The 10,991-nt window shown below is 41.6% G+C and overlaps 1 protein-coding gene and 1 long non-coding RNA gene across 4 annotated transcripts in view; one reads left to right on the forward strand and one right to left on the reverse strand.

Moving 5' to 3' along the window:
- Positions 1 to 10,991, forward strand: part of ADAMTS9 (ADAM metallopeptidase with thrombospondin type 1 motif 9) — a 192,312-nt gene that overhangs the window by 106,584 nt on the left and 74,737 nt on the right. The window lies entirely within an intron of this gene.
- The window catches only part of LOC111533704, a 28,904-nt gene that overhangs the window by 7,062 nt on the left and 10,851 nt on the right, over positions 1 to 10,991 (reverse strand). The window lies entirely within an intron of this gene.

Raw genomic sequence — 10,991 nt, forward strand, 5'->3', positions numbered from 1 at the left:
TTAGTATTATCTGATAGCACTGATGGTTCATATATAGAGATTCCTTTTTAAGTTTATGGTTTCAAACAGAGCTTCCCATATCAGTGATATAATTTGAATATATGAATATGCCAGCAGTATCTAGGAATTGGTCCAACTTGAGCGTCAGAGTTGAGTATATAGGTTTCTCTTTGGGGAACTCTTTTAGAAGTAGGATTAATTCTAGTGAGCATTCTACCTGAGAATTTCTGATTAGGGACTAAGACAGCAGTACATAAAGTGTTCCATGGAATGCAAATAGGTATGAAGCAGGATTTCCCAGCCTCGGCACTATTGTCATTTGGGACCAGATAATTTTTTGTTGTGGGGACTGTTTGGGACCTTGTAGATGCTTATCAGCATCCTTGGCCTCTACCTACTGGATGCCAATAGCATACCCCCTCGGTTGTGACAGTGAAAAATGTCTTCAGACATTGCCAAATGTTCCCTGGGAGGCAATATCACTCTTCCTTTTCTGCCAGGTAGTTCTATGAATTTCTCACAGCAGAATTTCTCTTTCCATATTCCTATGGGCATTAGATGGGTAGAATCATCAGCATTTCCCAGACATATTTGATACCAAGTCCCTATTTGTTAAGTCAAAGAAGTCTGAGGTTATAAAATCGTTCCCTTCCTTCTCTCAGGGAAGTGAAATCCTTATGTTGTAGAGATCACCAAGTTTTCACAGTCAGACGTTTCCACTTTATCTGGGTTTTTAAAAAACCCATCAGAGAAAACTATACTAGGGGATCACCTTTTCCAAATATGTGGCATTAACTTGACTTTCCTATACACGAACTTCTGGGGAAGCAATTTTCTACAGTTCTACTTCCTCGTACCTCCTCTTTTCCACTCTGCAAATCTTTTCTTCTCTAGCAGATGGCAAATGCTATATATTTCCCAACCCCAACCCCCATGCCACACAAACACACTCAAAATGGCAAGCACAACTCTGAGACCAGAGGGTCAGAAAACATTTTAGATGATATGTTTTGGTCCCAGAAGGAAAATCAATCTCAATTCTTTTCCTTTAAAAAGGTCATTAACAATGGCCATAAACACTAGTAGTGACTCCAAAGCTTTGAGACTGGAGATGAAATCTACTGATAGAGGAAAGGCAAAGAAAATAAACCCAAGACACTGTCATCAACCTCAGAAATTTTATGGTGGAACCTACACTCTAATGAAACATTGGATTTTCCCTGCAATGTTCAAACTTTATTTGATGGAAGACTACAGAAATGTTTATTAAAGAACAGACTTATGCACTGGTGCCCATTGTGGAGGAGATCTTGGTTTTCCATAAGGAAAGTGGATGCTACCTTTCAGAATTAATTGGAACCTTAAATTACCAATTGGCTATGTGAAAAGCCCTTTAAAATTAGAAATTGAATTTTGACTTTTACCTAACTATAATCTTACCAGTAATTCTAGGCTAATAAATTGAGCACATGCAAATGTTTTGCCTAGGAAAGAATCCCTAAAAAAATGAGAAATCTCGACCAGGCATGGTGACTCATGCCTGTAATTCCAGCACTTTGGGAAGCCCAAGGCGGGTGGTTGCTTGAGCCCAGAAGTTCGAGACCAGCCTTGACAACATGGTGAAATACCATCTCTACCAAAAATACAAAAATTAGCCAGTCTCGTAACCTGGTCTCTAAATAAATAAATAGATTAAGATTTTAAATAAAATTAAATTTTAAAAAAAAAAAACAGAAATTGCCCCTAAACAAAGACACACCACCACCACCAAAAAGCTCACTGCTCTGAATGAATGACTTTCTCCACTTCAGTAGTTATCAACTGATGGACAATTAATTGTCTTACATTTCCTGATGTGACACATAAATATGTCCATTTGCATTTGGCCAAATGGATTTGACTAGAAGTGGAAAATAATAACAAAGGCCCTCATTTATTAAACATCTGATATGAGCCATGGCCTTGATCAGGCTCTTTGCATGCATTATTGCCAGTCCTCTTATAATCCTTGCAAAATAGGTCTTATAATGTCCATTGTGCAGATAGGACTTCTCTGAGATTCAGAGAAGTTAAGAAAGGTTCCCAATAATTATGCAGTCAGTAATTATTGAATCCAGACCTGATGGACTCCAAAGCCCCATGTTTTTCCACTGCCTGTCTTGGGGAGCTTTCAAAACTTCCAGAAACATGAATTTTGGTTTGTGATGCATAAAAGAAACAAGCCTGAGTAGAAACCAGTTCAGCCCTCTTTTGCTTTGTAAAAGTCCTTGGGACTGAGTCCTTGGGATCTGAATGTTTCCCAAGGGTTTTCAGCCAGATTCCTGATTTTGTTTATTTTACTTATCACAAGTCAGAGATAGCTGAATATTTGCATTTCTGAATAAGACCTTTTTTACATTTCACTTGGTTTTGAATGGCTTTCAAAGAAACTCAAAAATTGGACTGGGTCACCCAGCAACCTCGGGCCAGAGCTTTGAAATAGATCAGTTTCCCCCGGACTTTCACAGCATCCTAAAATGATGAGAATTAGTACATTTGTAAGGAAAGGTCCTACTGAGCTAAGAAAATTTGGTCTTTCTGGACATGGCCTGATCCTAATATTTGGGTAAAAAGTACTCTCCATAAGAGGTAGATTTGGTGGGAACTGGCTGTAGAGAGTTTGCAGGAGGGTGGCTATGATTTCATTCTATCAAATTCAGTCTACAAAATCTTGGGCTCAGTGTTGGTTTTAGAGTCCTGAATATCATATACTTTGAAAGCAAGCCTTTTTCTAAATGGAAGAAAACTTACAAAATAATTGATCAGGATCACTGAGAAGCATTGTTTTAGATCAGAAGAGTGAATCTTCAGTTTTATGCTTTTAGATGTTTCCCGCCAGAAGAAGGAAAATACCTGGCCTGGATAAAATCCATTCTTACGTATTGCATTTCATTGTATTCTGTTTTTCCTCTCTCTATATATATATGTATATATGTACATTTTTCCACCCATCTGACAAAAATGTCGCTCTAAGATGACATCTTCAGGGAGGGGAAACAACATTATACGACGCTCAGTGTATGTGGTGGGATCAGTGGCTAAGAATGCACTGTCAATGTTTCTTGCATTTGCAGGGCAGTGTTCTGAGTTCCTAGCTTCTGCTTGTTTTACATGATATTCTCAGATAATTTTCCCTTTAGATGTCCCCTGTGCATTTAGTTCTGTAGATATGGGTTAAATATTAAACCACAGGAATATGTGGCTCTTTTTGGACTGAATGGATATAAGAAACAGGAGACAACAATCGTTATTTATTTGGTTCTAACAATAAACTGAGCATTGTGCAGAATGTTTACTTAATCTTTATTCTTGTGAGATAAGTGGTTCTAGGTTCTATTAGATATTATTTATTTACTTGTTTCATGAATTCATTTGTACATTCCATAAATGTTTGAGTGTTTTTTATAAACCAGGTACCATTCTAGGCATTTCAGATATAGGAGTGAAAAAACACACAAAAACCTTCGAACTCATTACGCTTTCATTCTAGTGGGGGAGTGGAGACAAGCTACAAATCACAAACAAAACAAAAAAGTCAAATATATATTATGAAAAAGGATGGCAATTGCCATAGATAAAAATAAATTAGGGAAGGGGGATAGGAGATAGTATGGAAGAGTAGGTGGGAATTAGATTAAATTAAATTAGAACTTAATTAAATTAATTGAAAGGCGGTTTAGGGAAGTCTCCATTACGAAAGTGACATTTGAGCAAAGATAGGGGAAAATACAAAAGCAAGCCATGTGAGTATCTGGGAAAAGAGTATTACAGGTTAAGGCCTGAAAGCAAGAATACACCAGGCATCTCTTAGTGATAGCAAAGAGACGAGTGTGGCTAGAAGAGAGGGTGTGAATGATAGGATAGGAAATTACAGATGAAACAGAGGGAGATGAACATGAAGGCAGGCTGTTGGGCAAGGAGAGGAAGGAGGGTTAGCCTATTGGAAGGAGTTTTTGTTTTCACTTTGAGTGAGATAGGAAGGGACTGGCAGTGAAAGGGTGGGTGGAGGCACTAAGTAGGAAAATGAATTTGCTTTTAAAGGTTCACTCTGGCTTCTGAATTTAGCAGAGGGTACAGGAAGAACACAGATGGAAGTGGTAAGACCATTGTAGTAACTCAGATGAGAGAAAGCATTGCTCAGATGACAGTGGTCACAAGGGAAGTGGTAAGAAGTGGTAGGATTCAGAAGAATTTTTGAGATAGTGCCAAAGGATTAGCTGAGAGTTTGACTATGGGGTGCAAGAGTCAGAAAGGGGTCAAAATGACTCCCAAGTTTTATGGACTGGACAGGTGAAAGGATGGAGTTGCCACCAGTTAAAATGGGGAAGCTTACAGGAAGAACAGATTTGTGGAGGAAGATCAGGACTTCTGTTTTGAACATGTTAAGTTTGAGATATGTAGGCATCATCATTTCATATCTCTGTTAAACAGAATTGAATATATATGCTTGCAGTGGTTAAGTATCTTGCAAAAAATAATAAAGAAAGATATCTCCAGTCAGACCAGGTCTGACTGTCCTAACACTGTGTTCATAGCTACTACACCCTTCTGCCTCGATCTTTCGATTTCCATCTGAATACATCTCAGAGTAGTGTAGTAATCATTTGAATTTGCAGAAAACCATCAAACATAATTTTAGCCTTTGAAAATGCCAAGTCTTCCATGTTGCGAGCCATTTACATTTTCTCTGGTTATTTCTTCTCATCCCATCCTTTCATAGTGGTACTTTTGAGCCTTTTTTTTTTCTTAACCCAAAGGAAGGCAGGAAAAGGAGACAAGAAAAGCCACAAAGGATTTGAATAATGCATATTGAGAGTGACTGTGTGCTGTCCAAACTCCCGATAGAGCAATGCTAAATTGGAGGATGAGCATCTAATTCGATAATGGTTAAAATGACCTTTATCCCTGCTGCTGAGATACATTTCTCTGGATACAGGCTCAGACACATATGCACATCTTAGTTCTGGAATTGCCATTAATATCCACCCACAAGTAAATTAATTACATAAGCTGCTCCCCAAAAAATGTTATAAAATTTTCAGGATAGTCTACCTGACATGCTGGCCTGTAAAGATGCTCCTTTCACATGGAGCTTACAGAGGAAGAGCTAGACAGTCAGAGAAAGCAAGACTGGAGGAAGCAATGGAATGAACTGTGTCCCGGTGTCTCTTAAATGACTTGTTGACACATAGATAGTTCTTTGGGATGAGGACAAGATCCAGGGGGCAGACATTGGCTAGGTACATGGATCGCTTCTCTACAGAAGCATTTCAGAGGGTGGCTGAAGCTTTCCAGCTCTGTCCCCTGACTGCTTTTGACAGTAGCATAAGTCATGTCAAGTGGGTCTGCCCCAGCACTGTCATCTCCCAGCAGACTGATATCTCCAGGTAGCCTTGAACTCTCCAGTCCAGGCCTTCAATCACAGTCCACCTTGAGAGTACCAAAAAACTTTGATCACTGTTCCTACCAGTCATAGCTTTCCCACCAATTACTTAATCAGACACAACTTCACTCACCTCTGGAACAAATCTCTCACCCACTGCCCTCCCTGTCTTCCAGATGGCTTTCATAAATAATCCCATGGCAGGCGCAGAGTGGGTCCTCGTATTATCTTCACCTCTTTCCTGAAAAATGTGAACATCATTATTCTGCTGATGTCAGGTTACAAAGAATCATTTGCAGGGCAGTGTAGTAAACCTTGAAAGGGAAAAGAAGTCCTACAGAAACAGGCAATGTGTTTGGGAATGAGGAATCAACTGGGTAATGGAGCCCTGTTACCCCCATGAGGGGTAACACTGCCTGATGATTATTGTCTTCAGTTCTCCAGGGTATCCCTGGATATAGCCACCATAGAATTCGCCAGGTGCTACATTTGTGGATTTCCTTGGTTTTTGTTCCTTTCTTGATGGGGAAACCAACTGTAAAATATTTCCACTTTTGCACAACAAAAAGAGCCCTAATTTGGGTTTCATAGCTTGTATAACTAATTTCATATACTGCTATATTTGATGTTGAAATTTATTTTCCCTTCTAATATCAAGTTGTTACATTGTGAGATCAAAGGTTGGGGAACTGGAGAGCCCTGTCCCCCATATTCCTGGGGGTGATGGGGTGGGAGTGGAAGGTGTGAGCCCCTTGCTGTCTCCCTTTATTTGTCTGGCCCTGCCATCTCCCTTACTAAGCATATGCAGGGCCACCTACTTGGTTCTCATATTGACAGCAGCCTTCAACTGTGCTCCAAGAGTTGACATGTGAATCTTGGTTCCTTTTCTTAGACCTTTGTAGCTTTGCAAAGGCTGGAGTGTTGGGGGGCAGTGGGGACGGGAGGATGGCCTAATGCCCCATCCGGCTGGGATGACCGTGACTCCCACATCCGCTTTCTTCCTTGGTGTTCCCTGCCAATCTCAGGCGCTCTCAGCTCCTTTTCATGGTAATAAGTGCCAGGGTGGTCCCAGACATAAACAGCCATCAGGCAGGCCTTGTCAACACTGGCTTTACGCCCTGAAGTCACAGCCCTTGTTTCCTGGTAAAGCTTTCTCTCCCTTCTTCCTCAATATTTTGGTTGTCGCTGCCACTGTTCAGAGCCATTCTCATTTTGTGAGAAGCCTGTAAAACCTCCCCTAAGTGGGTTCATTGCCAATAAGGAGATATGTTTTTTGACAAAGGACTGTGACAACTCTCACAGCAGAGCAGGGTGTGGCAGGGAAGTGAGTGACTGTGGATTCCGTAATGGTTATCATTGACGCTGCTTCTGTGACTCAGGACGTTTAATGAAATGGCATAACAAAAGGCAAGGGAGAAACGCAGGAGTTCTCGAGAAAAAATAAGCAGGGAATGATGGAGGAGAAAAGGGATGTGGCATTCAGATATAGCATCTTTCTTCTCCTTACTCTGGTGAGAAGAGACCATATTGATAAGTAATAGTCTCTAAGAGAGAAAAGGGCACTATGGAAGGAATCTTCAACATGTATGACTGCTCTGTGGATTGATTTCTCTGGGACCTTTGGAGAGAAAAGCACTTTGCCCATTTACAGGGATGAGATCTTGCCAAAGTCCTACCTTTACCTATCCATGCCTCTGTTAGAATGTTAGACTCCATTAGTTAACAAATATTTTTGTTAAACTCACCTTTTAAACTTGGTGTTAAGAGATATTCTAAGAGTCCACTGAATAGAAATAATAGTAGTGATGATGCCAAAAAAAATGTGCCATTTGTATGCTGTCTGGCTGAAACACAAAGAGCTTTGCGTGCATTGTCAAATTTAATTGTAGCACAATGACATTGGGTACAGATACTACTATTCTCCCATCTTACAGAGAACAAATCTGAGCTGAGAGAGGCGAAGTCACTTGCCCCTAGTGGCACCTTGGTAAAATGACAGGTAGGATTGCGGCCCAGGTCTGTCGGACTCTCAAACCTTTGCAACATTTTAGAGCAAAATGAAGACATACACCCTCCCCACCACCCCAGCTGCCATTTCCTGTGTTGGCAGCACCCAAGCACAGCCACCCCTTGGAATTTGCTCTTCACTGGTTGCTTTGGAACAAGAGGTTGTTACACTCTTGCTTGGGAATGAGAAAGAATCAGAGTGCGTGGTTAGCTCTGGTTTTTGAACAGCACCAGAACCTAGCCCCAGGCTTCCATTGCAACTGAACCCAAATAGCATTCTGTACTAGGGACAGAAGCTTCTTCAGCCTGCATTTTCTCCTTCCCTGCTGTGTGACCTTGAGCACAACGTGTCTCCTTTTCTCTAGTCTTGAATTTGTAAAATAAATAGATGGACAGGATAATCTTTGAGATGCCCTGGAGATTGAACATTCAAGAGATTTTTCCTTGGTGAATTGCCAGGGGGCCAAAATTTACAACCTGCAGCCTTCGCTTCTTGACCATGTAAAGAGCATTCACCCATCAATGGAAACAGTAATTTACTATGTGGCATCTGGTAGGCCTCAAAGAGTTAATAAACCTTGAAAAATGGCCAAAAGTAGTGTCGCTTCAGCCAAGGGGAAATGTGGCCCTTTATTTGTGGGATTGTATGTTTGCTTTTTGTAGTGTCTTTCTTCACAGGCACTAAAGGTGTTGTGAGAAAAGGTATTAAAGTCAGAACTATTAACATTGCATAGCTACTCTCTTCCTGGGAGACTGAGGAATCGGGCAACTCTAAAATAGTCTTAAGACACATTTCTTGAGGTCCTTGCTTTCTGTTGTTGCCATGGGTATAAGTAGAGGTGAGCAACTGGTTGTCTTAACCAGGCCATTTTTCCAGTGTAACTTAAGGAATAAAGTGGTTGGGGTGTGTGTGTGTGTATGTGTATGTGTTTCTTGCCCTGTCAACCAGGTTGGAGTGCAGTAGCACAGTCATAGCTCACTAAACCCAAACTCCTAGGCTCAATCAGTGTTCCTACCTCAGTCACCCAAGCAGTTGGAACAATAGCCATGCACGATGCCCAGCTAATTTTTCTTTCCCTTTTTTTTTATTTTTTTATTCTTTGTTTTCTGTAGAGATGGGGTCTTGTCATTGCCCAGGCTGGTCTCAAACTCCTGGGTTCAAGTGATCCTCCCACCTCTGCCTCCTAAAATTCTGGGATTAAAATCATGAACCAGAGTGACCAGCCCGTGCTGTATTTAAAGCCTAACTCTCCTCCTTCCTGGTGCTGTGCCTGGGCAAGTGACATCACCTCTTTGACCCTCAGTCTCCTTATCGATATAAAAAAATCCTAATAGCACCTGAGCCACCAGACTGCTGCTGGAATTAAATGAGAGAAGCCAATGTTCTTTAGCCCGGTATCCTGCTCATAATAAGAACACAATGAAAGGTAGCTAGTATGATTTTCAGGAGTTCTGCTCAGACTGAAAGAGAGTGCCCTTGGGGTGGCCTTTTTGAATCTAAATAACTTGTGCCAAATGAGTTCGGCATTAGCACCATAAGTCGGATTCCAGGTGGTTCTTTCTTTCCGACCTTTACAAAAACATGACATTTGCTTTATAGTACACCTCTGTGATGGCTATAGCTTTCATATGTTCATTCATTTCCATAAATATTTGTTGACTGACTACAGTGTGGAAAGCAGCAAGTAAACATATGTGAGTTGCAGCTACTATCTTTTTTCCATGTGGTAAGTCCCACATGGTTTTCCAGGCCTTCCACTGAGCAACATTTGAAACTTTGATCACTAAATCTATATCCTTGTGCTCATGGTCTTTCTTCAGTGGAACAATAGGTACAGGCTGGCATCTCCTTTGCTTCCCCCAACAGTGTGACGCCCAGGCAGTATTCACTTCATTTGTCACTATAATTGGCAAAGGCAGTCCTGAACCTTGGGCATACACGCTGCATCCTTTCTGATGACATACTTTCCAGATGAGCTGTGATTTTATGTTTTGTTAAAGTTAAAATGAGAGTAGAATCAAGAAGAACTTGTTGTTGTATGAAAAGATACAACTGAACATTTTTTAAATGAAGTAATTTAAATGTTATTCTCATAGTCTGTAGACTCACAAGGGAAAGACCTTGAATAGTAATTCATTCAGTCTCCTGTCTCAAAACACCTATCTGAGTGATGGTTAGCCATCTGTTGTCAAAAATCCTTAGATCAGAAGAGCCTTGACAACTTGGTAATAGGTTCTAGTACATGACATTTCTCTTGGCCTTTCAGTGCTTGTTATTTCTCCCCTGCTGTCAGCCAGTCCTGTGGTTGGAAATATGGACTAGTTGGTCAGTACCCCCATTTCATATTTCATGTATGCAGATTTTCTCATCGATCCAGACCACTTGGAGATGGGAATCACCTAGATACATAGAACTGTGCCTAGACACTGTGCTAGGGCTGTCCCCCTGGCCCATCCACTAGTCCTTGCATAGCGGCATCTGCCATAACTCAGGCAGTCCTGGTCCTCATTCAATCCCCTTCTAGTGCTATTTCTAAGCCCCTGCTTTTTCTTTTTTCTTTTCTTTTTTTTTTTTTTTTTTAGACGGAGTCTCGCTTGCACTGTCGCCAGGCTGGAGTGCAGTGGAGGATCTCGGCTCACTGCAATCTCCGCCTCCCAGTTTCAAGCGATTCTCCTTCCTCAGCCTCCTGAGTAGCTAAAACTACAGGTGCATGCCACCATGCCCAGCTAATTTTTGTATTTTTAGTAGAGAAAGTGTTTCACCATGTTGGCTAGGATGGTCCTGATCTCTTGACCTTGTGATCCGCCTGCCTTGGCCTCCCAAAGTGCTGGGATTACAGGCGTGAGCCACTGCACCCGGCCGCCCCTGCTTTTTCTAAGCCCCAGCATCTTCCACCCCCACCCAGAAGCCTCCTTCTGGCCAGATCCTGTGTACATCTCTGACCTCTACCTTCCCCTTCTTATTCCTTCTTGGTTCCTTATGGTATCTTTAGCAGCTCTGTGTAGAAATCCATCTTCTTTTGGATGTCCAGGTTCTTGGCAGCCTTGGCAATCCCAGGGATCCCATTCTCTTTAGTTCTCCAGCCCTTCTCATTCAGGCAGACACACCAGGGCTGTTTTCTGGCTTCTCAATGACTAAGAAACCATGTTCCCTGGTATAAGTGAAAGGACCAATGTGGGGCACCCCTAAAACCAGAGACAGCACACCAAACCCAAATTCATCTGCACCATATCCAGTGCTACTGCTTGAGAGCGAGCCCCTCGATAGAGGTTAAGAACAGACGGCCCATGTCTTAAGTTTCCTTTCCACCAGATAAATTGAAATGCAAGGATTTCAAGCACTTAGACCTTAATTAGTGAAAAGTTTTATCACAACATCTGAACAAAATGCCACATTTCAACATCCCCTTCAAACCACCTCACAGAAACAAAAGCCTGAATACCCAAGCACTTGGGATGCTGACCTTGGTGCTGCTAAGTAACAAGCAGAGATTACATTGTCTGGGAGTCTTGCTCAAAGTTGGGAGGAAAATCATTCTGTTACACAAAGTTGGGAGGAAAA

This window comes from Piliocolobus tephrosceles, chromosome 2 (assembly GCF_002776525.5).
Source record: "Piliocolobus tephrosceles isolate RC106 chromosome 2, ASM277652v3, whole genome shotgun sequence".
Lineage (NCBI taxonomy): Eukaryota > Metazoa > Chordata > Mammalia > Primates > Cercopithecidae > Piliocolobus > Piliocolobus tephrosceles.